Here is a 26377-nt window from a genome sequence, read left to right as displayed (position 1 = left end):
GTAAAGAATAATATTGCATAGGAACCTGGAATGTTAGGTCCATGAATCAAGGCAAATTGGCAGTGGTCAAACAGGAGATGGCAACAGTGAACATTGACATTTTAGGAACCAGTGAACTAAAATGGACTGGAATGGGTGAATTTAATTCAGATGACCATATTCTTTGCAGCCAAAGATAGAGAAGCTCTATAGAGTCAGCAAAAGCAAGACCAAGAGCTGACTGTGGCTCAGATCATGAACTCCATATTGCCAAATTCAGACTTAAACTGAAGAAAGTAAGGAAGACCACTAGACCATTCAGGTATGACCTAAATCAAATGATCTATGATTATAAGTGGAAGTGACAAATAGATTCAAGGGATCAGATCTGATAGAGTGCATGATGAACTATGGATGGAGGTTCATGACATTGTACATGAGGCAGTGATCAAGACCATCCCCAAGAAAAAGAAATGCAAAAAGGCAAAATGGTTGTCTGAAGAGGCCTTACAAATGGCTGTGAAAAGAAGAGAAGTGAAAGGCAAAGGAGAAAAGGAAAGATATATCCATCTGAATGAAGAGTTCCAAAGAATAGCAAGGAGAGATGAGAAAGACTTCCTCATTGATTAGTGCAAAGAAACAGAGGAAAACAATAGAATGGGAAAGGCTAGAGATCTCTTCAAGAAAATTAAAGATATGAAGGGAAATTTTCACACAAAGATGGGCACAATAAAGGACAGAAATGGTATGGACCTAACAGAAGCAGAAGATATTAAGAAGAGGTGGCAAGAATCAACAGAAGAATTATACAAAAATGTTCTTCACAACCCAGATAATTATGATAGTGTGATCACTCACCTAGAGCCAGACATCCTGGAATGCAAAGTCAAATGGCCCTTAGGAAGCATCACTACAAACAAAGCTAGTGGAGGTGATAGAATTCCAGTTGAGCTATTTCAAATCCTAAAAGATGATGCTGTGAAAGTGTTGCACTCAAAATGTCAGCAAATTTGGAAAACTCAGCAGTGGCCACAGGACTGGAAAAGGTCAGTTTTCATTCCAATCCCAAAGAAAGGCAATGCCAAAGAATGCTCAAACTACTGCACAATTGCATTCATCTCACACGCTAGTAAAGTAATGCTCAAAATTCTCCAAGCCAGTCTTCAACAGTACGTGAACTAAGAACTTCCAGATGTCAAGCAAGGTAGAGGAACCAGAGATCAAATTACCAGCATCTGTCGGATCATCCAAAAAGCAAGAGAGTTCCAGAAATACATCTACTTCAGCTTTATTGACTATGCCAAAGCCTTTGACTGTGTGGATCACTACAAACTGTGGAAAATTCTGAAAGAGATGGGAATACCAGACTACCTGACCTGCCTCTTGAGAAACCTATATGCAGGTCAGGAAGCAACAGTTAGAACTGGACATGGAACAACAGACTATTTCCAAATAGGAAAAGGAGTATGTCAAGGCTGTATATTGTCACCCTGCTTATTTAACTTACATGCAGAGTACATCATGAGAAACACTGGGCTGGAGGAAGCACAAGCTGGAATCAAGATTGCTGGGAGAAACATCAATAAACTCAGATAGGCAGATGACACTACACTTATGGCAGAAAGCAAAGAACTAAAGAGCCTCTTGGTGAAAGTAAAAGAGGAGAGTGAAAAAGTTGGCTTAAAATTCAACATTCAGAAAACGGAGATCATGGCATCTGGTCCCATCACTTCATGGGAAATAGATGGTAGTACAATGGAAACAGTGACAGACTATTTTAGGGGGCTCCAAAATCACTGCAGATGGTGACTGCATGAAATTAAAAGACACTTGCTCCTTGCAAGAAAAGTTGTGACCACCCTTGACAGCATATTAGGAAAAGGCAATGGCAACCCACTCCAGTACTCTTTTCTGAAAAATCCCATGGATGGAGGAGCCTGGTGGGTTGTTGTCTATGGGGTCGCACAGAGCCAGACACGACTGAAGCAACTTAGCAGCAGCAGCAGACAGCATATTAAAAAGCAGAGACATTACTTTGCCAACAAAGGTCCGTCTAGTCAAAGCTTTGGTTTGTCCAGTAGTCATGTATGGATATGACAGTTGGACTACAAAGAAAGCTGAGCACAGAAGAACTGATGCTTTTTAACTGTGGTGTTGGAGAAGACTCTTGGGAGTCCCTTGGAGTGCAAGGAGATCCAGCCAGTACATCCTAAAGGAGATCAGTCCTGGGTGTTTTTTGGAAGGACTGATGCTAAAGCTGAAACTCCAATACTTAGGCCACCTGATGCGAAGAACTGACTTATTTGAAAAGACCCCGATGCTCGGAAAGATTGAAAGCTGGAGGAGAAGGTGTTGACAGAGGATGAGATGGCTGGATGGCATCACCAACTCAATGGACGAGACTGACTAAACTCTGGGAGTTGGTGATGGACAGGGAGGCCTGACATGCTGAAGTTCATGGGGTCGCAAAGAGTCAGACATGACTGAGTGACTGAACTAATACATAGAAAAAGTCTGAAAGACACACTAAAACTTAACAGTTTTTACCTCTGGGGGGCGGGATGGGGGAGGTTGTGCTTGAAAAGCAGTGTGAGATTTTTACTTTTTATGTTATACAGTTCTCATTTTCGTAAGCATATATCAATTTTATATTTTAAAATGCATTCCTCTCTCTTTTTCTCACTCTTTTTTAAAAAAAGAATTTTCCTTTCTCTTTCTCCGTTAGTGCTCCCTGCCTCAGAAAGGTTTTCCTGTCTTCCAGTCTGGATGTTTCCCAGAGGGATCCCTCTCCAGCTCCACCTGGGTAAGAGGACCCCAGGAGACGTGGAGAAGGCACTAGCAGGCTGACATGCAGCTTCGCTCCCTCTAAAGAAATGATCTCGGGTAGCTTACTCGGCCTCTGGAAGCCTCAGTTGGGAAATGTGACCATCGGGAAGGTTTTTCCCAGGGTCTGTGTCATATTGATGGCCCCAGCAGTGACCTACTGCAGGTCAGTAGTTTTCCAGGCCCTGCCCTTGTCTCCTGGAGACCATCTCCTGCCTTATACGGGAAGCTTGCAGCACCTTTCACACTGAGGTGCTGCTGACACTGATGGGTAACAGAGCGCTTTATCCACCTCAGGTCTGTTCTATTTCGGGGCTGCTATCAGCCATTTCTCATCTCAGACTTGCCTCTGTTATCTAAATGGCCCCTTGCGGGAGGGGAAGCTGATGCTTCAGCCTTCAAGGAGAGCTGCTTTTGTCTAGGTTTGAAGTTGGTTTCTCTGAGTGAGCCTGTCACTCAAATGCCCTGGTGGCTCCTGAGTTGCATCTAGAGACATTGTTGGTTGAGTCACCTGTATGTGAAGACGATAGTCCCAGGCTTTACTGCCAACTCTCTAAATGTGACATAAACAACTCCATAAACATGACATTGTGTGAATGTGTGTGTGACTACCTGGTACTAAGCACTCCCTCTGTGCCTGCCAGCCTGCTTGATGCTCTACATGGGACCAGAACCTAGGGGCTATGTGTTATTAAGCCCATTTCACAGATGAGGAAACCTGAGACTCAGAGAGAGCAAGTAACTTGTAAGTTCATCTATAAGAGATCCTTTAGTTTTAAGAAGTTGAGTTAAGAAGTAGCCACAAAACTTGACTCACCTTAGTCAAGTCTGCCGCTTTCTTTTGCTTTTGGCAAGTACATAACAAGTCATCCAAAACACCCCAGTAACTACTGGAGGAGAACAAAATTCATTGCTGATCTTTTCTTGGCTCTTCCCCCACACCCACCCCTCAACCGCCACCAACATTTGATTATTTCCATTTTCTTTCTTCACCAGATATTTGTTCAAAGAAATAAAATCCTCATGGTTAGCAGTATCTGCCAAGTTTTAGCAGCTGGGTCGGGGAGAAAAGGACCAGCACTGAGCAGGCGGGGTACAAAGCAAATGCTTATGTGTCATTTGAAATATGGTCTGTGCCTGTGTCAGACATTTGCACAACGCTCTGAATCAATTTTGTTGATTCGGGCGCTTTTGGGAGAATAACAAACCTATCTTGAAATACGGGGCCAGGAAACAACTTCCCTGGAGCTCATTTTCCAGTGACAAGTTCCACCTTATCTCAAGTGGCTCCACTCCTGAAATTATAAGCATATGTCCTACCACCATGGAAAATAAATTTGTTGAGACAACAAGCTGGCGTGGAGAGACAGTGTGCAAAACAGGAAACCACGGCAAGTGCTTCCATACTTCTCCAGGAGACAAATTGCTTTCTAATTTTCACTCAAAACAACTTATAGAAGTTAGTGCTTTATTCCCCAGTCCTGTAAAAGCCTAATTGGTGCCCATATATTAGACTAATATTTTTTCCAGCCCTTTATACTCTGCTGCAAATTTAGAATGGGGGAAAAAGAATAACTGAGTTCTCCTTGGAATGAGATTACATCACCTGAAAAATGCCCGGATTTCACCTATAAACTGTTGGGATATTTCCTTGATTGTTTCATGGCTCCTCTCTTAGCCCCTCTCACCTTCACCAGGAAAACTCCATATAGCCTTTGCATATCCCTTCTCTATGATTTAAAAGCCGCAGTTGCCTCTTTGTGGACCTAAAGATTCTTCTCTAGCCCCTGGTGTGTTTGGTAATATTCCCAGAAGAAGGTACACATAAGCTTTTTAAGAGGCAGCAAGAAATTGCTTCATCATTCTTGAACGCGAGGACCTTTCTGGGAGAGAAGGGATTTTTGTCTGCCTTCTTCAGTCTGCATGCCCATTGCCTAAGACAAGGTCAGGTACATTCTTGGTGCTCAACAAATATCTATTAAAATCAAGGAATAAATTACTGTAGACATCTGCGGTTACTGCCTGCCCGCGCTCATTCCTTTCTTCCTGGGAAGAGCACTTGGAGCTTTTCTGGAAAACCTCATCTTTCTCATTCCCAGTGTGCCTGAGTGTGATCTATAAAGGTGAATTATCCCCAGCTCCAGGGGTGGGCACATGTCCCAGGCCTGAACCATGAACCACAGCGATTGGTTCAGAGATGGGCACGTGACCTAACGTGAGTCCAATGACAGTGAGCCTTGAGGATTTTATGGGAACTCTGGGGATAAGAGTTTTTGTTTTGTTTTCCCCCACCATAACTGTGATCTCTAAGGATACTGTGAGCCAGGAGTTTCAGCCTTCACCTCATAGAAAAGCCCTCCCTACGAATCAATTGAATACAGAGAAACGCAGAGCCAAGAGAGGGAGAAAAGGGTTAAGTTCTACAGTCATTGTTTAATCCTTGAATCTAACTATATCTGGGCCCCAAAATCCCCTGGAGTTTTTAATCTTATCACCCAATAAATTCCCTCAAACTGGTTTCTAGAAATCTAATATTTTTAAAAATAAAATAAAGAACCAAATTAAGGAAGTGTCAGTGATTTCACCATTCTGGTAACTATGGTTTCTATTAGAATGTGCCCATACTTGACTCATAGGAATCAAGAATCAGGCTGCTATTTCTAACAGACACCAAGATGCAACAACTTAAACAGGATAACTTTTTATTCCCCCATACTGAAATCTGGGAAGCAATCCAAGCTGGAACAGTGGCTTAACCAGTATTCTATTTTGTTACTTTGCCATCCTCAAAATGTAGCTTTCCTTTCCTGCTCTCATGGTCTGAGATGGCTGTTTGAGCTCCTACCATCATGCGTCTTGCCACCAGCGGAAAGAGTAAAAGGAGAAAGTGAAAAACATGTTCATCCCTTGGCGCGGTGGACTTGGAGAAAGGTATAGGTGGGCGGATCAGAAGTGAAACTGAAAATAATTCCTCCCTCCCCCTTTCCTTCTCTGCTTTTTCCTTCCTTCCTCTCTCCCCGCTTCCCTTCTTCCTGCTTCTTTCCTTCTCTCTTCCTCTCTTCCTTCCTTCCTTTCCTTCTTCCCTCCTTCTGCCTTCCCTCCTTCCCCCTCTCCCTTCTTCCCACTCTCTCCTTTCCTCCAAGGATTCACTGAGGACCCACTATGTACCAGCTACTGTGATGGGTACTAGAGAGACAACATTGAATAAGGCGGACTATTAAAAATGCCAGAGGTCCAGTTTTGGGAGGTAGCAGCTCTCAGAGTGAGTTTTGGAACTTCCTTTTTACAAGATTGAGAAAACCCTGCCATCCCCAACTTCCAAAAGCCTAGAGATTGCCAATCTACCCTGTGTCTACCAAACCAGGAAAAGATCTGTTACCTCTATTTGCATTTTGAGTAGCATTATTCATGTGTACATATTACTTTTCTCCATCCCATGTATATTATAAACCTTTGATGTTTAATCATGCTATTAAAGACTTTCTTTTCTAAGGAATTTCAGGAATCACAAAAAGGTGAAAAAGATATTTCTCTATAAAATGGAGACAATAATGTTACCTGCTTCATAGATGTGAAAATTAAATAAGATAAAGTGCTTAGCATAATAAAGATTTAATAGTTTCAAAAATGATATTTATTATATTTTCTGACCAGAAAATGTTCTTTTTTCCCCCTAATTCTATTTGGGGCACTTGGTAAAGAAAATGTTTAGTTTTTTTTTTTGTAATGAATATATATGACTTTTATGTTTAACAATTTAATATTCAAGAAGGATGACTATTCTGTGTTTGTAAAAATGGAACATTTTCATTGTGAAGTATTTAAGAAATGGAGAAATGTCCATGCTTTATAATAACTCCAAATGATTATCATTAAGTGAATGATATTTCACATCTTTCTAAGCAGATGAATCAAGTACAATGTTTTTAGCTCCAAAAAGATGTGTATAAAATCTGATTCAAATGGGTTTAGCTCATATGGAATGTGTTGATTGCCATAACTGATGTTCAGAGGCAGCAGGCTGATCCATTTCATTTTTCTGTGGCTCTTCCCTCTGTGTGTGGGGGCATTAGCCTCAGACTGGCTTCATTTGTGGTAAAAATGGCTGTAGCCACTCTGGGCTTTGCACTTTCCCATACCAAGTCCAGAGGGAGAGAAAGAGCCTCCTCTGGTGAGTGTGGTGTGTGTATTGTAAAAGCTAGAATACCTCTTTTCCCAGAAGTCCCCAGCGAACCTTCCCTCAAGCTATGCTGGCCTTACTCAGCTGGGTCACAAGCCTAGATTCTGAGGCAGGACTGTACCACACTCTGGTTGGCTTTGCCTGAGTTCCATGGGATAAGGAGAAATTGGATTATCCTGGGATGAGTCACCACATGGCAGAGCTAGAGCTGGGCTCAGAGTCCCCTGCGCGGGTTCAATCCCTGGGTCAGGAGGATTCCCTGGAGGAGGAAATGGCAACCCACTCCAGTACTCTTAGCTGGAGAATTTTGTGGACAGATGAGCCTGGCAGGCTACAGTACATAGGGTAGCCGAGAGTCAGACACGACTGAAGTGACTTAGCACATGCATGCACGACACGTTATCTGGTGGAGATAGCTAAATGAAAATCAGGGCACTGTTTAGAAGGGAGAAGACGGAGAGAAGAAGGTGTGCTTGAAGAGACAAGATGACACAGACCTAGAGAGGAAGAAACCTTTTTACAGAAGTATGAGAATACCACACATGCTATTTTTCATAAAATAATAGATTTAATATGACTTGAATTTAACATTGGAAAAGTAAAACTAAATTAAAACTGAAGGAATCGCTGCCCTTCTGTTAAATGTATCTTCACCACAAAGGCCATTATTTCCTTAAAATTCCCTCTTGGGGAAATAAGGTTAAGAAGCGAAATTATGAGAGATTTTAAGATGTTGGAATCATTACTTCATAAGAATAGGTTTCAATTTTAGAGAGTATTGAATGACTCAGGATATGAAACATGAGTAAACCCTTTGTCTTGCACTTCCTGTCATCTCCCCACCCCTCACCCCCCTGTGCTGACTCTGTTACTGTTTTTTACAGTATCATCGTTTGTAACATTCACATTCTGTTGTGGAAACATTACTCCCATAATGGTTTCATATCATCAGTTCGGTATTCAAGTAAATTTTATGTTCATGACCCGTCTTTTTTTACCCCATCCTGTCCGTTTCCAGATGCTTTGTTTTGCCTCATCTCTAAATTGACTGAGTTTAATCACTGAGTAATTTTTTCAAGAAAGATCATAGGTGTGTCTTCTCTGAGTCCCTTCCTATGTCAGAATATTTGTCTGAGATTTTTATGCTAGAAATCATCTTGGGTGAGTAAACAATTCTTGAGTCACACTCTCCCTTAGAAGTTCTAGACGGTGCTTCATTCTATTCTGGCACTGAGTACTGATTATCACAGTTAAATGCAGACCTAATTGACTTCCCTCACTTTTAACGTCAGTATGCCAAAGGAATTTTTTTGGTTTTCCCTTCAAGTCCTTGATGTTCAATAAGCTAAAGAGGCTGTGTATCAGTGCTGAGCATTCCGTTTTTCCTTTCCTGGATCCTGCTGTGCTCTTTCAGTCTTTGCTTCATTCCATCAGGTGTCAGGGCAATTTTCTTGTTTTATATCTTTGCATATTTAGTCTGTCCTATTTGTGGATTCGCTATTTTAAGAATAACAAACAGGTTTAAATTGCTTTGTGCTTTTCATATTTACTGTTTATCTCAAGCATTTTTTTCTGTCTGTAATTCTATTTTGAGCTGTGTCTATTCAGCTTTTTGCTATTTTTATTTATTTATTAGTTCCATGATAATATTTGGTCTTTAATTTCTTTCAATAGAACTTAAATCTCCATTTTTTAAAAATATCATTCTCTTATTATTTTTCCCTTTGGGCCTCAGTATGTTGAATTCATACTATTATTAACCTGTTTTATAACCTCATATACTCAGCTAGTTTTCTTCTTCCCAGATATGGAACTTTTGATGAAAATGCTCAAGATTTTTGATAATTCAAGGCCTCTAGGAAGAGCACAGGGTTGGAATCTGCACTCTTCTAAAAGTTCCCCTTCCTTTCCTTGTCCTCCTCTCTTTGAAGTACTTTGCTTCACTTCACTTGATGCTATTTCACTTCCTTGTTTGTACCCATTTCCTTGTTTGCTTGCTGTTGCTGATCTCCTTTTCTTACTGGTTTTTATTATTTTTGTTCCTATACTATATATTAAGGGAGGAGAATATTTTGTCTTCATTCTGCCTTCTTTCTTCAGAAGTTTGTATTATTTTTATTTACTGACACTGGTTATAAAGTCAGAAAGAAGTGATCTCCATTGCTTAAAAATAAATCAATGATGGGGCTTCCCTGGCAGTCCAGTGGCTGAGATTTCACCTACCAGGGCAGGGGATGCAGGTTCCATCCTGGTCTGGGAACCAGGAGCCCACATGCCTCTCAGCCAAAAGTCTGAAACATGAAACAGGAACAGTATTGTACCAAATTCAGTAAAGACTTTAAAAAATAAAAATAAAATAAAACTAAATCAATGAGATCATGTGAGGTTTATTAAACACTTTGAAGTCCTATGCAAATATTATTTTTAGAAGGTGAGATCATAGCATCTTAAGCTTAGAAAAGGCCTAGGATCTTGTGTTTTAATCCCACAGCCAACTCAGAAACCCTCCTGCAGCATTTCTCATGATGACTTCTCCTGCTCTCTGTGATGGGAATTCACTGTTGGGGAAAGCCAAACAAATTCAGGGAACAGACAGCTCTCAGTGTGAGTAACTACCTCTGTGTATTAAAGCAAAATGTGCTTTCCTGAACTTCGGCCTAGAGACTCTAGCTCTGCTCTGTCAGCAGGTGGCAAAACGGGCATCATTTGAAGTTGTCACAATGTGGAGACGTCAGCAAACTACAAAGACAAAAATAAGAAAGGAAGATTCAATGGGCTTGCATATGAACAAGACAATCACAATAATTTGTGTGAACTGTTTTCTACTTGTGCCCCCAAAACACACCGCAGGAAAAAAAAGGATTTTAGCTGTAAAAATGATTAACTTTGTAGCAAGTTTTTATCTGAACTTAACCGAATGCTACAAAATTTTGTTAAAGGCTCATAGATAGTTGCTCCTATAAACGTTGGCAACCTTCAAAGAAGAAAGATTGCTCCTGATATCTGGCCCTTATCACCTCTCTCTGCCTCTCAGGCTACAGAGTAAGCACTTGCTGAGTGAGAAACACATTTCCCAGTGGGTCAGGCACTTCTCAAGAGGAAGCAGCCTGCCGATCACTTCCTAACCTACACACCCCTGCCAGGCAGTGCCAAATGACCCATTTGGAAAAAGTTTTTGGACAAATAAATGTTCCTGTAGCCACATGTTTTTCAAAAAATACTTCCAAAAGAATCTTTTCAACAATGCTGATTCTAATCTGTAACAGAAATGCATTTATATTTTACGAATTTTTTTTTTTTTTTGCATCAGTTCAAATTTCCCTTGAAAATGCTTAGGAGCTTTGGGCAGTCTTTTGTTCTCCTTTTTAGAATAAACATTTCCAAAAAATTTGTGTGACGCTTCAGTACTGACACTTAGGTGTTAAATAAGAGACTGATGGAGGGGGGTGTAGAGATCCACAGTGATACAGGTTGAGTCTCCTGAACCCCCCAGTGTCAGCCCTGCCTTCAGGAAGGTTCGCGTGGTTTATGAATTCTTTCCACAACCTCTTTATGAGGTTGACACCTCCGAGCTTGAGAATCCTTTGAGATCCTTCTGTGGAGTTTCATTTTTATTTATTATTATTATTTTTAGTGACACATAGTTGATTTACAATGTTGTGTTAGTTTCTGGTGTATAGCAAATTGATTTAGTATATATACTGTTACTGTTACTGTTACTGTTAAGTCACTTCAGACGTGTCCGACTCTGTGCAACCCCATAGACGGCAGCCCATCAGGCTCCCCCGTCCCTGGGATTCTCCAGGCAAGAACACTGGAGTGGGTTGCCATTGCCTTCTCCAGTGCATGAAAGTGAAAAGTGAAAGTGAAGTTGCTCAGTCGTGTCCAACTCTTCGCGACCCCATGGACTGCAGCCCACCAGGCTCCTCCGTCCATGGGATTCTTCAGGCAAGAGTACTGGAGTGGGGTGCCATTGCCTTCTCCGTCAGTATATATATATATATCCTTTTTCATATTCTTTTCCATTATGGTTTATTTGAGTAAAGTTTCATGCACACACACCTTTAGGTAATCCTTACCCAAGTCTACATTTTCAAAGGGACTTTTTAAGAATCTTATTATTTATTTATTTTCCTGAGGACTGGGTCAGAATCTCTTCAGCTGCAAAGGCGATGATCTCAGGGTTGTTGTTTTTTGTTCACCCTCCTTGTTTTTACTTCAGAGAAGAGGCAGGACAGTTCTGTTCCTCCATCACTGGTCTGGTGTATGAGAGCCTCCCCAGTGCAGGGCCTTTTCCTTAAACTCTCACCCTGTGCCAGGCCCTTTGTGTGCACTGCTGTATCTAATGCTCTCAGCAACTCTCTGGGGTTAGTTTTACCTTATTCCTGCTTCACGCGTTGGGAAATGAAGGTGCAGAGAGGTTCAATGGCTTGCCCAAGGTTTCTCATCTTGGAAGCAGAAGAACCCAAATGTGAAACTCAGTCTGATTCAGAACCTTCCCACCCCCACTACTGTGCTGCTCCCCTACAATGAGGGTATCGAGTACCTACATCAGCAGCCTGGTAACTAGCTCAAATGATCATCTCCAGCGACCCTCTTGCTAGCAGCTCTTGAGTGCTATTATAGGAGATAAATAAAGTGACAAAGGAAGACGTCTGCAGGGGCACACAACGCTGGCAGATTCTTACACAGGATCTCAGGGGCCTAATGGGCTTTCTATTTCCAGCAGTGTGGTGGATTGCAATACATAGAGCCCTCCTGCTATGAAGACACCTGGAAATGCGATCTGAAATAGAGCTAGCATTCCTTTAAATGTCATACTGGACTCAAAAGAGAGAAAAGGAAATCCCAGGGACCAAAAAAGAAATGAAAACTAGAAACCAGAGTGCAATCTGCAAACTAAAGCTGGAGCTACCTGGGGGGATTTGATGATCTCAGAAACCGAGGAGCTTGGGATATAGTGGTTACTCTGGGACAGAAGGAAAACTCAATATCTCTTGTAAAGCTGTTACCTGTAGTGAAAGGGTAAAGAGAAAAGAAAAGACCCTCAAAAGACCGAGAGAAATGACAGGAAGGCTCACATTCCTTGGAGTGAGTTCTCAGTGGTGGAAAAGTTTGAAACCCCAGGCCTGCCCTCTCTAGCCTTGGAGTTCAACAGTGAACTCCCCATGTGGTACCAGACACCTCTGGATGTTAAATTAGCATAGTGGCATTTCTTAGATGTTCCGCAAGTTCCTGACAAATGCAGAGCTGAGGCATTACTAGAGAGATATCCCCAAATCTGGAGCCCCAAGGTTCCCATGGATCAAACAGTAGATGAAATGAGTTCACAATCCAAGGTCTTTAAAAAAAAAAAAACAGCAAATGTATGAGCCAATGCCAACAGGCATAGCAATAGAAATATCCATCTTTCCAAAACCAGATATCAGATAGAAGCTATAAAATAAGAACATAGAAAGTGATTAAAGGTAAGAAAGGAGTAATGAGAAAAAAGAAATCATCAAAAAAAAAAAAAACCACCAAAAAACAAAACTAAGCAGATTGCTTAGTGCAGATAGAACTTTGAACAAAGGAGCAAGGCTACATACTTAGGAGCAGCTTAAGGAAGAACCAGGGGAGCACTTGATCCAACTCTGTCTGACATCTGAGACAGATGGAAAAATTTCCAGAACACTGCACAGGGGAACAAGTGGTCCCAGGAAGGCAGTCTTGGGCCTTTTACTGGAAACAACAGACAAGAATAGCCCTTTTTGTATTGGACTGCCCTGTCATCAGCAAATCCTTTTTGTAAAGGGCCATATAATAATTATTTTCAGCTTTGCCAGCCATGCGTGTCACATAATTGTCCTCGCGTTTTTCTGCAACCCTTGAAAATGCAAACATTTTCCTTAGCTCACAGGCCTCGGGTGGGTTTTGACCTGAGGGCTATCATTTGCAGACCCTGTGCTAAGCCCTCGTCTGCCGTTCTCCTGGGCATTTGCCACCACTGTGTGCATGGGGAGAGTCTGCCTGCGGATGAAACTGCTCGAAGGAAGGCCTTGCCAGGAAGAGGACAAAGAGAACACAGATTCCTGATGACAGGGTTTGAGTGTCTGGACCCACCATACACAAAGGTCCAACCAGGAATTCTTAGTAATGTGAATTAATAAATATTCTTTTTTTAAAAAAGCCACTTTTCCTTGGTTTTATGCCACTTATAAACAAAAGAGCAACATGCACATTTAGCAATGCCCTTGAAGCTCATTTTAAGAGAATCTTGAAATCCTTTGTGTGTGATAGTCTGCTGGCCTTAACATTGTCTAAACAGAAATTGATTTCATTTGGAAATTACAGAAGATATAATGAGTGCACCATTATTCTACAATCAGCTGCTATGTGGAGGGAAAAAGAGAAGAGTCCAGCACCATACTGAGTGTTTTACAAGTTGTCTCATTAAAGCGTTACAATGACTTTTTCAACCCCATATCGCAAATGTCCTAGATCGGGGTCATCAAACTTTTCCTGTAAAGGGCCAGAGAGTAAATACTTTTGGCTTTGTGGTCTACATACAGTCTACTGAAACGACTTAACCCCGCCATGCAGAGCAAATGTAGCCATCAGTTCAGTTCAGTTCAGTTCAGTTGCTCAGTCGTGTCCGACTCTTTGCAACCCCATGAATTGCAGCATGCCAGGCTTCCCTGTCCATCATCAACTCCCGGACTTCACTCAAACTCACGTCCATTGAGTCAGTGATGCCATCCAGCCATCTCATCCTCTGTCGTCCCCTTCTCCTCCTGCCCCCAATCCCTCCCAGCATCAGAGTCTTTTCCAATGAGTCAACTCTTCGCATGAGGTGGCCAAAGTACTGGAGCTTCAGCTTTAGCATCATTCCTTCCAAAGAAATCCCAGGGCTGATCTCCTTCAGAATGGACTGGTTGGATCTCCTTGCAGTCCAAGGGACTCTCAAGAGTCTTCTCCAACACCACACTTCAAAAGCATCAAATCTTTGGTGCTCAGCCTTCTTCACAGTCCAACTCTCAGATCCATACACGACCACTGGAAAAACCATAGCCTTGACTAGATGGACCTTAGTCAGCAAAGTAATGTCTCTGCTTTTGAATATGTTATCTAGGTTGGTCATAACTTTTCTTCCAAGGAGTAAGCGTCTTTTAATTTCATGGCTAAGTCACCATCTGCAGTGATTTTGGAGCCCCAAAAAATAAAGTCTGACACTGTTTCCACTGTTTCCCCATCTATTTCCCATGAAGCGATGGGACCAGATGCCATGATCTTCGTTTTCTGAATGTTGAGCTTTAAGCCAACGTTTTCACTCTCCTCTTTCACTTTCATCAAGAGTTTTTTTAGTTCCTCTTCACTTTCTGCTATAAGGGTGGTGTCATCTGCATATCTAAAGTTATTGATATTTCTCCCGGCAATCTTGATTCCAGCTTGTGCTTCTTCCAGCCCAGTGTTTCTCATGATGTACTCTATGTATAAGTTAAATAAGCAGGGTGACAATATACAGCCTTGATGTACTCCTTTTCCTATTTGGAACCAGTCTGTTGTTCCCTGTCCAGTTCTAACTGTTGCTTCCTGACCTGCATACAGATTTCTCAAGAGGCAGGTCAGGCGGTCTGGTATTCCCATCTCTTGAAGAATTTTCCACATTTTATTGTGATCCACAAAGTCAAAGGCTTTGGCATAGTCAATAAAGCAGAAATAGATGTTTTTCTGGAACTCTCTTGCTTTTTCCATGATCCAGTGGATGTTGGCAATTTGATCTCTGGTTCCTCTGCCTGTTCTAAAACCAGCTTGAACATCAGGAAGTTCACGGTTCACATATTGCTGAAGCCTGGCTTGGAGAATTTTGAGCATTACTTTACTAGCATGTGAGATGAGTGCAATTGTGCGATAGTTTGAGCATTCTTTGGCATTGCCTTTCTTTGGGATTAGACAATATGTAAATAGAGCAGGTATGGCTCTGTTCCAATAAAACTTTATTTGCAAAAACAGGTGGTGGAAAGCAATCAGCAATCAATAAAAATAAATAAATATTAAAAAGCAGGTGGTGGGCAGGATTTGGTGTGTGGGCTGTAGATTGCTGACATTTGTACAAGATGATCATTGCCCTCCTAGCAAATGAGCTTAACTATTTGAAAAGAGCACTTCTCCCAACACTATAAATGTTACTTGTGCTTTATCCAATATTGCATTAAGAAATTTCTATTAAAATGTCAGCTTGGATAACCTGAATCTTTCATCTGGAACTTAGCACTCATGACCTCTTAAAAATTAGTGATCTTCATGTTTCTGCTTGTTTGCCCTGACTTGACTGGATGTTTTTTAAGGATATGGTTGTTTGTTCACTTATTGTCTAAAATAGGGTAAGAGTGGACGTGTTAGTCACTCAGTCCTGTCTGACTCTTTGTGACCCCATGGACTGTAGTATGCCAGGCTCCTCTGTCCATGGAATTCTCCAGACAAGAATACTGGAGTGGTAGTCATTTCCTCCTCCAGGGGATCTTCCCAACCCAGGGATCGAACCTGGGTCTCCTTCATTGCAGACAGATTCTTTAAGGTCTGAGCCACTGGGGAAGCCCCAAACAGGGTAGTCAGTGACTACCATCCTTGGGCTAAATCCTGCCCCTGAGCAAACTCTGACCTGGGGATCAAGCCTGCCTCCCCCACTGCTTGTTTCACAAATAAAGTTTTATTGAAGCATACTAATTCACTTTCATATTTGCTATTTTAGTGCTCTAATGGCAGAATTGAGTAGTTGTGGCAGAGATCAAAGCCAAAATTATTTGCCATCTGAACCTTTGCATAAAAGGTTTCCTGGTTCATTCTCTAGACAGAAGGTGAAGTTATAATTACCTTAATTGCTGGCTGAGTATTTTCTTAAGTAGGAAGTTGTCTTTGCTTGGGAAAATAGGTTGGTGAGTGTTTGGTCTGGAGAACACCCAGCACACAGGTATTTGGAAGAGCCCAGGCAGCAAGATGTACCATTCTATGTAAGAAAATGAGAAGAATGTTGGGTTTGGCTCCTAAAACAATGGAGGGGAAAAGCAGAGTGGGTGGTGGGAAAAAGACTGGAGAGAGAGGAGCTGAGAAGTTCTTGAGAGGTAGGAACATTACAGGAGGTGGTAACCAGGCCGAAGAAAGAGCTAATACATGATTTTAAGTTGTTTGCTCGGTTATATGCAATGTCACCCTTCCTGTCATCACTTGGTCTTTAGGAAAACGCCTTGTTGCATGGTTGCTTTGGGGGTGGGTTGGGTCAGAGAAGAAGCTGTATGCTATATAGCAGTTGCCAGAGCAGAATGAAGAACTAGCTACAAGATATAGAGCAAAACAAAGTTTGGTAAAGTCAGGACATGAGAACTAACCATATAACCATATAACTAACATGAGAATTAACTATAAGTCTATAAGAACTTCTCCTCGAATTTGAAGAACCCTTGGAAGTGCTTTAGGTGTCTTTCATCTATGGAATTGGGTTTGGAGCCATCATCTAGAATTTAAAGACCCGGGTGACCCTAGCTGATAGCTGAGTTAGACCTTTACTCAACAAGCATGAGTAAAGCATTCTCCTTACTCCCAGGAGCTCATGCTCTGTGGGAAACAGAAACACATGCGTAATAAGGTGTCTGACAGAAAGATGCTGTGAATGCATGAATGGCCAGGTGTCATGGAGGAATTCCGGCAGGAGGTGACCTTTGAGCTGAATCCTGAGGGATGAGAAAGGGTTAATTGCTCAGAGAGGGAAAGGGAGGATCTCCCAGCCCGAGGGAACCAGGGGTGCCCAGATGGGAGTCAGGAAGTTTCCTGTGAGGGAAATTGAAGAGGCAGATTGTGCAGAGATGGGTCAGGGCCAGGTAATTTTGTTTACTTCTTATTTTCCCTCCATAATGTTTATTATACGAGGAAGATGCTCAATAAAAGATGTTCTCAGATGGGTTAGCATCTATTATTTAATTGATGCTGGGAAATATTTAAGGCAGGAGAAGATGGGGATGACAGAGGATGAGACAGTTGGATGGTGTCACCGGCTCATGGATGTGAGTTTGAGCACGCTCTGGGAGTTAGTGATGGACAGGGAAGCCTGGTGTGCTGCAGTCCGTGGGATCACAGAGTCAGACATGAAATGATTTAATAGGAACTGGGCATTGATGAGGCGTCTCTTGGGCTTTCCAGGTGGCGCTGGTGGTAAAGAATCCGCCTGGCAATGCAGGAGACATGAGAGACCTGGGTTCGATCCCTTGGTCAGGAAGACCCTCTGGAGGAGGAAATGGCAGGAGACATGAGAGACCTGGGTTTGATCCTTGGTCAGGAAACCCTCTGGAGGAGGAAATGGCAACACACTCCAGTATTCTTGCCTGGAGAATCCTGTGGATGGAGGAGCCTGGCAGGGTACAGTCCATAGGCTCACAAAGAGTCGGGCGGATACAGCTGACTGACAGCATGTGTGCGCACAAGGTGTCCCTTTCTCATTGCTCTTTAGACTGTTTAATATCTGGAGGCCTTACAGCTGTTCTTACTGTGAACATGCGTCTTGAGTGAACATCGTGATCTATATCAAGGACTGGGGGATTTTAACTGATCTTTTAAAGTTTTTTACTGATGCATAGTTGATTTATAGTATTGTGTTAGTTTTAGGTATACAGCACAGTGATTCACTTATACATCCATATACATTCTTTTTTGTATTCTTTATATTTATATTCCTTATTTATATATGTTGCTTTTCCGATTCTTTTCCCTTATAGGTTATTATAAAATATTGAGAACAGTTCCCCATGCTATGCAGTAGGTCCCTGCTGGTTATCTATTTTTTATACAGTAGTGTGTATCCTAACCTTCTAATTTATCCCTCCCACCAACCCCCTTTCCCTTTTGGCAACCATAAGTTGGTTTTCTATATCAGTGAGTCTCTTTCTGTTTTTGAAATAAGTTCATTTGTATCATATTTTTAGACTCCACATATAAGTGATCTCTTACATTTGTCTTTCTCTCCAACCATGTTGCTACAGATAGCATTATTTCATTCTTTTTATGGCTTAGCAGTATTCCATTGTGTACATATACGACATCTTTATCCATTCCTCTGTCGATGGACATTTAGGTTGCTTCCATGTCTCGGCTGCTGTAAACAGTGTTGCAATGAACACTGGGGTGCATGTATCTTTCTAAATTATGATTTTCTCCAGACATGTCTAGGAGTGGGATTGCTGGGTCATATGGTTGTTGTGATTTAATTGCTAAGCCATGCCCCATTCTTTGCAACCCCATGGACTGCAGTGCAGATCATACGGTAGTTTATTTTTAATTTTTAAAGAAACTTCCATATAGTTCTCTGTAGCAGCTATACTAACTTACCTTCCCACCAACAGTGTGGGAGGACTTCTTTTTCTCCACATCCTCTAGCATTTATTGTTTACAGACTTTTTGATGATGACCATTCTGACTGGTGTGAGGTGACACCTCATTGCAGTTTTGATCTGTATTCCTCTAATAATTAGTGATGCTGAGCATCTTTTCATGTGCTTTTTGGCAACCGATATGTCTTCTTTGGGCTTTCCTAGTGGCTCAGTGGTAGAGAATCCACCGGCCAATGCAGGAGACGCAGGCTCTATCCCTGGGTAGGAAAGACCCCCTGAAGAAGAAAATGGCAACCCACTCCAGTATTGTTGCCTGGGAAATCCCATGGACACAGGAGCCTGGCAGGCTACAGTCCACAGGGTCACAAAGGGTCGAACGCAATTTAGCAACTAAACGACAATAAACATCTTCTTTGGAGAAATGTCTATTTGTAATTGATTATTTATGTTGTCAAAGGTAATGTGTTAAAAAAATAAAAGGCTCATGCTTGAGTTTAAAACCTGACATTACCACTTCTTAATTGTAAAGTACAGTTTAGTTAATCTCTCAGTTCCCTCTCCATGGAGGGGGGGATGATGATATCTGTGTAGCATAATTATGGAGATGAGCAAATTACGTGACATAAGTAAAATTATCAGCCCAGTGGCTATCACATAGTTGCTGCTCCATAAATATGAGTTCCCTATTTCCAATTAAATCTCTGTACATGATTCTTTGATAGTTGTTGTTTACAACATTCATATTTTCCAGTAGAGTAGCCACCAGCCATCTGCGGCTATCGAGCACTTGAACCATGGCTCATGAGAACTGGATGTGTCATAAATGTAAAATGCATACCAAGTTTCAAAGACTTAGTATGAACTTAAGAGCAGAAAATACCCCATTAATACATTTGCATATTGATTACAGGTTTAAATGATATTTTGGATATATTCAGATTTGTGTGTATTTATGTATTTGGTTTTATTTTTGGCTGCACTGTGCCTTTGTTGCTATGTTTGGGCTTTCTCGAGTTGGGGCAAATGGGATGCCCATTCATTGTGATGCTCTGCTTCGCATTGTGGTGGCTTCTCTTGTTGTGGAACATGGGCTCTAGAGCTCGTGGGTTTCAGTAGTTCTGGCGTAGGGTCTTAGTTGTCCTGTGGCATGGGGATCTTCCTGGACCGGGGATCTTCCTGGTCCAGGGATCGAACCTGTGTCCCCTGCACTGACAGGCAGATTCTTAACCACTGGACCACCAGAGAAATCTCTCACCTGTTTCCTTTTAATTTTCTAACATAATAGAAAATTCCAAGTTAGATTCATGGCTCACCTAATACTGCTGGTGGACAGTTACTCATCCAGAAGAGTGATGGAATTAAATTTTAAGGCTTCTCTAAAGCCCCTAGATGATCAATTAAATGTTTCAATTTTTCACCTTTTGCTATAAATATCTATTGCCTTAAATTCGATGGGGTTCTGAAAGTAAAGTACTTAACCATTAGGGAATAGGCTAAACGACTTTGATAGAAAAAACCTCAGTGGTTAAACCTTTTCTTTTTTCACATTTTTACCACCATCTGTGTCATCTGAATGCCGTGTTCTCTAGTGCGGGGATGAAGGTTCAGGAACTGTCTCTCTGTCTCGCTTCTGATGGATGGAATCCCGAAGCCCAGCTGCCCCGCAGTACTCTCTGTCCCTTCTGGATTGCACAGTGAATTCGTTCTCTTTTCATGTGCGACAGTGCCTTCACTTTTTGAACTCTCCATCTTTCTTAGAAACCACACAGGGATGTCCCTGGACTACGGGGGAGATTCTTTTGAACTCTAAATCAGCAGTAGGCCTTGGGCTTGACATCAAAATCATTTAAACACACAAATGAGGAAACCCAATACAGGAGGTCTGGTTTGTATCTAAAATCCAGTACACTAGCTGCCTTTGGGATGCAGAGAAAAGCTGAAGCATTTCTTCACACATTGTATCTCCTCTTCCTTGCTACCATCTGTTGATCTTTTTGCTGGGGGAGGCAAGGGGTGAGTGAGGCTCCCATTAAGCACTTGACGTGGGTGGAGGCAGAGAGACAAAGGAGAGGGAAGCCGGTTTTCATTACGCAGCCACGTCGTTTTCATAGTCTCCATTTTCCTTTCCCATCCTCAAATCCTCTAACCTCTCTTCCAACCCTCATACCCTCCCACAGTGGCTGCTTCTTCCCAAGGACACCCATGACCTCTGTCTCACTGAAACCCATGGACACTTTCTGTCCTATCCAGGGATAACCATAAAGTCCACATCGCTTATCCACTGCTGGCCTGGGTACCACAGCTGTGTTCAGTCTCTCCCTAGCCTCATCTCCCAGCCAGCACTCTCCAGTGGGCTTTCTTCTGCCACGCCCAGCAGCCTTCTGAACGGCTCCTTCAGAGGTCGCTCATGGCGCATGTGATGCCACATGAGTGGTGTCTGTCAGTTTCCATCTTCCTTGACCGCTCGTCAGCCCATCACTCCTTCCACCTTGAGACCCTTTGTTCCTTGGCTTTCCAATACAATCCTCGCCTAGTTTGCTCCTAGACCTTTGGACACTCCCTCTCTATGTGCTCTGCAGGCTCAGCTTTTCCTTGGCTACTAAGTGTCAGCTCCATGAGACTTGGCCATGAGCCCCCTGAGACTTGGCCATGAGCCCCGCTCTCTACAGTATCCCTTGCCGTCCAGCAATCATAACATTTCCAGGGTTTCAACAACTAATAATCCCGATATTTTTCAAATTTACATCCTCAGCCCAGAAAGCTTTTCTGAGCTCCAAGCCCATAAACCTAACCTCTTTCTAGACATTTCAGCTTGAATGTCTCAAAGAGCTTCAAAATTAACAAGGCCAAAATGAACCTCCAAGGCCTGGTTCTCCCTAACTCTTTCCTCTTTCAAGGAGTAATAGTATATTCATTTCTTGTGTGAGCCAGCAATCACTTTGAAAGTCACTTTGAAAGTCTCCCTTTCTTTGCCTTAACTATCTGTTCCATTATATCATCCAATCCCGACACTCCTATATAGCTATAGTCTCTCAGATCCATTCACTTCTTTCCACCCTCCCTGCCAACCCTGGGGCCACAGTTCCCATCGCTTCTTGCTTGGATGGCTTCAATAGACTCCAGTCTTCTTCCCATTCCTTCCCAAACACAGTAACCAGAGTCATTTGGCATACTGAGTCTTAGGCCTGTTGAGTCTTCCACAACCTGGTTTCCTTCCTGAGTGTAGAAGTCCTGGACACTTTGGGATATGTGACCTGGGAGCTCTATGATTTCTAAAAGCCTGAGGGTTTTACAGGAGTTCAGGGAAGGATAAAGTTACTTCTAGCAAGGGGTTGGGGATCTTCACAGAGGAGGGGCTTGACTGTGAAGGATGGTTAAGTCCCAATCATGTGGATATGAGAGAAAGTCAATTTAGAGAGTGGAAACGTGCGCAAAAATAGGGAAGTGGAAAATGTAAGTATTGGTTCATTGATTTATTGAACAATGAGTTATTGAGCATTCATCATGAGCATGGCTGGGAAGGGCTGGGAATAGTTTGATGAACAAAACAGACATGGCCTCTGGCCTCATAAAACTGATAAGAGGTGTGGTGTGGGGAGTGTTTGGGGCACAGAGCACATAACGGTGGATCAAGGAAAGTTAATGTGGAAGAGAGAACAAAGGCCAGTTAGTAGGAGAGCCTTAAAGAGCAAACAAGGAGTTTTAGACTTTCAGTCAAGACTCGACCTCAAGTCCTTACAGGAGATGCTCAGGAAATGTAAATTAGGGAAGTAGTCTGGGTGTGAAGCAAGAGGACGAGTAGGTAAGGACTGGGGCAGACTGGAAATCCCAATTCTATCCAGAGCCGTGAGTGATTACACACTGCAGGTATTATTACCATTCAGGGGCACAGGCCCTGAGTCCCTGCTATCAAAAGAGGGAAACACAGGATTTAGAGCGATTTTTGGTTTGTTGCATTTTGATAAGGAGTTCAATTCACTTATTTTTCAAAATACGTGAAGGTCAATCAAACTCTGTTGGCTGGATGCTGCTTATGAGATGCTAGTTTGTGGGTTCTGCTCAAAGGAGATGGGAGACACTTAACACATTATTGACCAGGGGATTTTTGCAGAAACCAATGCCTGTGGCCATACTACATCTCCAGTCAATAGTGTGTTAATATCTAGGAAGACTATTCATGTGTAAGATGGGCTGAAGGTGGGAACCTTAGGCAGAGAGCCCACGAGAAGTGCCCTAGGAGACAAAGAATGAGAGATTGCATTAGAATTAGGCAGTGAGAAAGAAGGTGGGCCTATCCCAGAAAGATTCAGCCTCAATAACCAAACCACATGCAGGGTGCCAATGTCCCTTCTAGCTGGGGTCTGTCATTCTGGCTGATGGAATAACAGCATGTTGTTGGGTGGGGTTTCAGAAACAGTATTAAAGGAGTGTGCCTTTTGTTATTTATTTTTTTATTTTTGCTCTTTATTTTTTATTAAAAATTTTTTTTTTTTACTTTACAATACTGTATTGGTTTTGCCATACATTGACATGAATCTGCCACGGGTGTACATGAGTTCCCAATCCTGAACCCCCCTCCCATATCATCTCTCTGGGTCAACCCAGTGCACCAGCCCCAAGCATCCTGCATCCTGTATCGAACCTAGACTGGCGTCTCGTTTCTTACATGATAGTATACATGTTTCAGTGCCATTCTCCCAAATCATCCCACCCTCTCCCTCTCCCACAGAGTCCAAAAGTTTGTTCTATACATCTGTGTCTCTTTTGCTGTCTCGCATACAGGGTTATCATTACCATCTTTCTAAATTCCATATATATGTGTTAGTATACTGTATTGGTGTTTCTCTTTCTGGCTTACTTCACTCTGTATAATCGGCTCCAGTTTAATCCACCTCATTAGAACTGATTCAAATGTATTCTTTTTAATGGCTGAGTAATACTCCATTATGTATATGTACCACAGCTTTCTTATCCATTCATCTACTGATGGACATCTAGGTTGCTTCCATGTCCTGGCTATTATAAACAGTGCTGCGATGCCTTTTGGTCTTTTCTCCCTCCTACCTTTCATCTTGGAATGTGGGTGTGATAATGGCTGAAACTCCAGCAACTATCCGAAGCCAGAGTGAAAGATGATAGAGGAGAAAGATGGAAGAACCAGGGTCCACAGAACTGTCGTCTCAGCCTGGGCCTGCTACCTCAGGATTTCTACTTGGAAGGAAAATAAGTTTCCTCTTTTTAACTCCTGTTATATATTTTCTGTTATATACAGCTCAACATAATTGTAAAATGAGAAAGCACCTAAGTAAATGTAGAGAGTGGGGAGGGGGAGGCAGGGTGACAGAAGCTGGTTGTGGGTATGAGATATTGGAAAAACAGAAGTTGCAGGAAGCTTGACACACATTAGGAAGGGTGTAAAGGACACATTGAGTCCTTGCAATGTTTCAGGCTTTGCTTTCCACAGGCTAACTCGTTGAAGTCTAACAACTGCTCTATAAAGACATGATTCTATAACCATTTTACAGATGGGAAAACCAAGGCACAGAGGAACTAAGTAACTTACCCAAGATATCCTGGGTAGTAAGTGGTAGAACCATGGGTGTCCAAGTGGCATATTCCAGAACCCTTTCCTAAAACCTCCACGCGGTGCCACCTCCGCAGGGCAGGAGGTCTGTTCCTACCATCACTCCTATGGCAGCACCTTCTCCCTCCCTCTTACATGCTGCTTTCCAGCCACACTGCTTCATCCCTTCCTGCCTCAAATCAAAGCTTTGTCCTAGCTGAACTCTCTGTCCACAAGGCCCTTCCCTCTCATCTCTTGATTGGCACTTTCTCCTAATTCTGACCTCAGTTCAAAGATCACTTCCTCAAAGAGGAGGCTTTGTATCAGTAGTTGGAGTACTTTTGCAATGCATGTTTCTTGTGTAGAATTATAAGCTGTGTCCACAGACCCAGACATCTATGGTTATGTTTCTCCTTTTAAGCCAAACACAGTGATCTATTTAAAGAAAAAAAAAAAAAAACAAACAGAAACCTGGGACTTGAATGCCAGACAGCTATCCATGCCCTGAAGAAATTCTCTGCCTAATGGTGAGGCACACAAGAACATCTACGTGTCTGGTGCATAATCAGTGCTCTTAGGGACATGCAGGTGAGACGCAGACCAAGGGCAGAAAGAACAGCTTCTGCAGAGGCTGCTGCAAATAATTGAGAGGGAAAGTGTCAGAGTTTACTACTTGTCCCCAGTACTTTGCTGGACATATGACCACCCTAAACAGTGACTGCATTTCCCAAATCTGTTTTGCAGCAAATGTGGCCATGTGACAATTACATGGAGCCTAAATGAAGATTAGTAAGTGGCACTTCTTAGAAGGGACCATCAGGGGAGGAGTAAGACTCTCTTTGGTCCCGCTTCCTTCCTGTGGTTTAAAATGTGGTGCAGGAGCTGGATCTCAAGCAGCCATCTTGGCCCATGATGTGGAAGCCACACGGTGAAGAAAATGGAGCAGTGAAGAACAACTTGGGTTTTGGAGACTTGAAAAAACATTCTTGTCATATGAGAAGGGGGGAAAAATCAATGTTTAATAGTTTATATCACTTTTTAGTTTTCTGTTGAAAGAAAGATAGTGAAGTCACCTTGTGACCCCATGGACTGTAGCGCACCAGGCTCCTCCGCCCATGGAATTTTCCGGGCAAGAGTACTGGAGTGGACTGCTATTTCCTTCTCCAACGGATCTTCCTGACCCAGGGATCGAACCTGGTCTCCTGCATTGCAGGCAGATGCTTTACCATCTGAGCCACCAGGGAATCTCTAATTTTGAGTAAGGGGGTATTACAAAGTAAATGAATCTGAAAAGATAAAGCCAAAACAGCAGTGTCATTTCAAGGAATGTTAAGAAACTTCAACTTTATCCTGAAACAATGAAAAGAGAGTGAACTTTTTTAGTGGTAGGTAAGATAGGGTTCAGATTTTTCAAAAAGTTATTTTTGGGAGTAAAAACATTTTGGGGAAGCATGAAAGGGAAGGGGCAAGCCTAGAGTCAGGGAGGGCAGTAAGGAGGCTATTATAAGTAATGCAATGAAATAATAAACTTCTGAATTGTAGTAACAGACAGAGTGGGAGAAGATGGACTGCAAAGAAATTAAGGGGGCAGAACCTCTAGAATTCTTGTCTTGTTACTCTGGCCAAGGAGAAGGGAGCACCTTTACTAACTTACAGATTTCTGACTTGAGCAGCTCCATCACTCATGAGTGGAAGTTACAAGGAGAAGCTCACCAGGCTGTAAAAGGATCTCTAAGAATACAGAATCAAAGGGTTGGCAGAGTCTGGAAACAGAGTATTGTTAATCCAGTTTCAAAATTTCACATCTGCAGAGTCAAAAGCATGCACCAATTAGATTGGTTCCAATTTCGGACAAACCAAGCCATGTTGCTTGACGTTAGGCCTATTTATTTAACCTCCCAGATCTTCAGTTCCCTTAACTATAAAAGGGACAAGACCACAAAGACCTCATTGGTTTCTGTGAAGAATAAATGGAATTCCCAGTAGATGTCCAGATGTACTAAGTGGTCAGTACATGGTAGTTATTGTTATTTGCTGCTTGCTAAATATTCAGACCATCCATGTAGGAGTATTTTTCCTCCTGGTGCTTCGGATTGAAGGTTCATGTCCCACCCCACCCCCACAAAAGTCATGTGTTGAGGGGTGATTAGGTTTAATGTGGTCACAAGGGTGGAGCCCCTGTGATGGGATTGTGTGTGTGTGTACGCTCATTCACTCATGCCCAGCTCTTTGCAACCCCGTGGACTTCAGCCTGCCAGGCTTCTCTGTCCATGGGATTCTCCAGGCAAGAATACTGGAGTGGGTAGCCTTTCCCTTCTCCAGGGGATCTTCCCGACCCAGGGACTGAGCCCACTGAGTCTCCTGCCCTGGCAGGTGGATTCCTTACCACTGAACCACCAAGGAAGCCATGATGGGGTTAGTGCCTTTACAAGAAGAGGAAGAGACTTGAGACCTCTCTCTCTTCCTCCTTCCCCT

The sequence above is a fragment of the Capra hircus genome, chromosome 6 (genome assembly GCF_001704415.2).
Source record: "Capra hircus breed San Clemente chromosome 6, ASM170441v1, whole genome shotgun sequence".
NCBI lineage: Eukaryota > Metazoa > Chordata > Mammalia > Artiodactyla > Bovidae > Capra > Capra hircus.
Note: the sequence above shows the minus strand (reverse complement) of the source record.